Consider the following 3,551-nt stretch of genomic DNA (forward strand, 5'->3'; position numbering starts at 1 on the left):
TTCGCGTCTTTATTAGTTACCTGCATTTGACAAGATATCGTAACCGGCAGCCAACAAAGGGCATAATCACTTTCTTCCAGATTAACATCAGGTTTTGAATTGACATATAAAATGAGGGCTTGCCGGACCCAGTCTTCGTCCGTACCGAATCTAGGCCACCACACTGAGTCGCGCTGAATAGGTTTCTGGGACCACTTTTGACAGTATTTTACCATCTTCCTTTTAGATTTTCCCTTTCTTCCACCCTGATCCCAATTATTTAGCATTCTCCCTAACGGACTATCGTCAGGTACCCCGGGGTATGTGTCATTGTCCCTGTTTAAGCCTACCTTTCCCTTAATCGCCTTAGATCCCTTATTTCACATTTCTGAGGACTTCGTATTTTTCCCGTGATAATCTATCACAATGTAGCCAATTCCCGGACCTTCAGTGCCGTGATCGCCCAGGTTCCTTTGCAGGCACCCCCGGTCTTTGGATTCCTGTGTCCTACGTCTCTGTGACACAAATCACAGGCACCCCGTAGGTACACGTTCCTCCTCAAACACTGTCTCTGCAAAATCCCTCACAGGCGAGCCCCGGTCTCTAGATTCCTGAGTCCCACGTCTCTGTAGAAAAAAATCCACAGGCACCCCGTAGGTACCCAGTCCTCCGGAAACACGGTCCCCGCAAGTTTTTTTCTTACCTGGGTTCGGTGCACCGAAATTACTCGGTCGTTAACCGTCCCCACTGCCTCGGGTACACCCCTCCTTTGTTTTCCTGAGCCTCCCGGATATCACTCGCTCAAGCCGCGCGGGGCGACAAGCAAGGAATCAGGGACTGCCGAACTCGGCAGGGTGCACCTTCTCCGATATCCTTCCTCAACTCCCCTTGCGGCCGGAGTGTTGATCCCGGATGACGAGCCCCCAAGTTTTTAGAAACGAAAATCGCTTCTCAATAATCGCTCTAGACAAATTCAGGAAAACAAAGTTTTATTAACAAGTCAAGTCTGCAGAGTTGGGCACCCTTAAAGAAAAGGCGCGCTGAGGCTTACAAAGTCTTCATTATATATAGCACAAGTCCCTCCTCTCCTTGGCTCCAACAAGCCATGAGGTTCACATTCTTAAAAACATCATTATTTTTATCACAAAGTCTGCAACAAAAGGCTCTAGAGTCTCCAAAGTTTGTTGTTTTTCTCACCCTGTAGTCTTATCAGTCAAAGACTTATTCTTCTCTGTCTGTGCTAGCAGTCTTATCAGTCAAGGACTTATCCTTCCCTGCTGTGTGAATGGCTTCATCAATCAAGAGCCTGCTTGTTTTTACTATCGCTCACAAATTGTCAGCATTCTGCACAATTTAAACTATTCTACTTTTGAGTATATAAAATGGTTGTTAGAAAAGAAACAAAAGTTTTGTCTTTTATTATAGATCAGTCTGTGGTCCAGGCACATCTTAAAGTTTAAACCGAAATTACCTCTCACACTTAACAAGTTAGATTTTCCAGCAATTAGTGTCAATAAATCCCATTTGTTACCTCCCTCAAATATTTGCTTGGCTACTTGAATTGAATTGAATTTATTGTCACATGTATCGAGGCACAGTGAAAAGCTTTGTCTTGTGAGCAATACTGGCAGATCACAGAGTTAAGTAACATAGATAAGTAAATAATAGGTAAACAGCAGCAAAAATAAAAACACAGGTACAGGCGGACATTAAGAGTTTTTGAGTCCATTCAGTATTCTAACAACAGTAGGGTAGAAACTGTTGCGAAACTGGCTGGTGCATGTGTTCAAGCTTCTGTACCTTCTCCCCGATGGTAGAGGTTGTAGAAAAGCATTGCCAGGGTGGGATGGATCTTTGAGAATGCTGGCGGCCTTTCTTTGATAGCAGGCCTGGTAGATGGATCTTGTAGATGGGAAGTTGGCCTGTGTGTTGTCCAAGTTTACCATTCCCTGTAACTGTCTCCGATCTTAAATGGTACAGTTGCCATACAGGTAGTGATACATCCAGACAGAATGCTCTCAATGGCGCACCTATAGGAGTTGACAAGGGTATTTGCCGTCATGCCAAATTTCTTCAGCTGCCCGAAGAAGACTTTCCAAAGTACTTTCCAAAGTAATTTGCCTATCTATAATCAGCAGCTGGATCACAGCACACTTTAAATTGTTTATCTCATTTGCAAGAAAACGCAGGTGTTGTCATCAAAATCTTGGAGATTCATCAAGTGATTAGTGCGTAGAATTAAAGCGCGTGGTATTGGGAGATGGTGCACATTACTGTTGCTGAGTGTTGGTCATAAAGTGAGTGGATGCCTATGGATGTGGTGCCATTGAAGCATGCTGCTTTGTCCTGAATGGTGTGAAGTTTCTTGAGTGTTTGGTAGAGCCACTCCCATCCAGGCAAGTGGGGAGTATGCTATGACACTCCTGACTTGGGGAGTCAGGAAGTCGATTACTCACTGCAGTTTTCCTAACCTTCTACATGCTCATGTCGCCACTGTATTCTCTGGTAAGGTGAGTTTCTAACCAATGATAAGCCTCCAGATATTCCTGATGAAGGGCTTTTGCCCAAAACGTCGATTTCGAAGCTCCTTGGATGCTGCCTGAACTGCTGTGCTCTTCCAGCACCACTAATCCAGAATCTGGTTTCCAGCATCTGCAGTCATTGTTTTTACCTCCAGATATTAACAGTTGGAGGGAATGGTGGTGGGGTGGTGGATTTCAGTGACTGAATCATTGAATATTAAGGGGCTGTGGAATGTCTCTTATTGGAGAAGAACATTTCCTGGCATTTCAGTGGCTCGAATGTTACCAGGCACTTGTCAGCCCAAGACTGGATATGGTCCAGATCTTGTTGCATTTGAACATGGACTGCTTCAGTATCTGAGGAGTCATGAATGGGGCTGAATATTGTGCAAACACCAGTGAACATCCCCACACCTGACCTTATGATGGAGTGAAAGTCATTGATGAAGCAGCTGTAAGTGGTAGGGCCTAGGACACTATCCTGAGGAATTCCTGCAGAGATGACTGACCACCAATAAACACAACCATCTTCCTATGTTCCAGGCATGACTCCAACCAGCTGAGAGTTTGACACCCATTCCCACTGATTCTGGTTTTGCTTGGGCTCCTTGATGTCACACTCAGTTTTGATGTCAAGACTTTCACTTTCACCTCACCTCTGGAATTAAGCTCTTTTGTCCATGTTTGAACCAAGGCTGTAATGAGGTCAGGAGCTGAGTGGCCCAAGCAGAACCTAAAGTAGGTGTCACTGAGAAGGTTATTGCTGATCAGGAGCTGCTTGATAGCATTGTTGATGACACCTTCCATCACTTTCCTGATGGTTGAGAGTAGACTGATGGGGGAGTAGTGAATTGGACTGATGGGGCCAGGTTGGATTTTTCTATGTACAGGACATATTTGAGCAGATTTCCACATTATCGGATAGATGCCAGTGTTGTAATTGTACTGAACAGCTTGGCCAGGGAAGCAGCAACATATGGAGAACAAGCTTTCAGTATTCTTGCTGGAAAGTTGTCAGGGCCCGTGGCCTTTGCAATATCCAGTGTCTCA

The sequence above is a fragment of the Chiloscyllium plagiosum genome, chromosome 4 (assembly GCF_004010195.1).
Source record: "Chiloscyllium plagiosum isolate BGI_BamShark_2017 chromosome 4, ASM401019v2, whole genome shotgun sequence".
NCBI lineage: Eukaryota > Metazoa > Chordata > Chondrichthyes > Orectolobiformes > Hemiscylliidae > Chiloscyllium > Chiloscyllium plagiosum.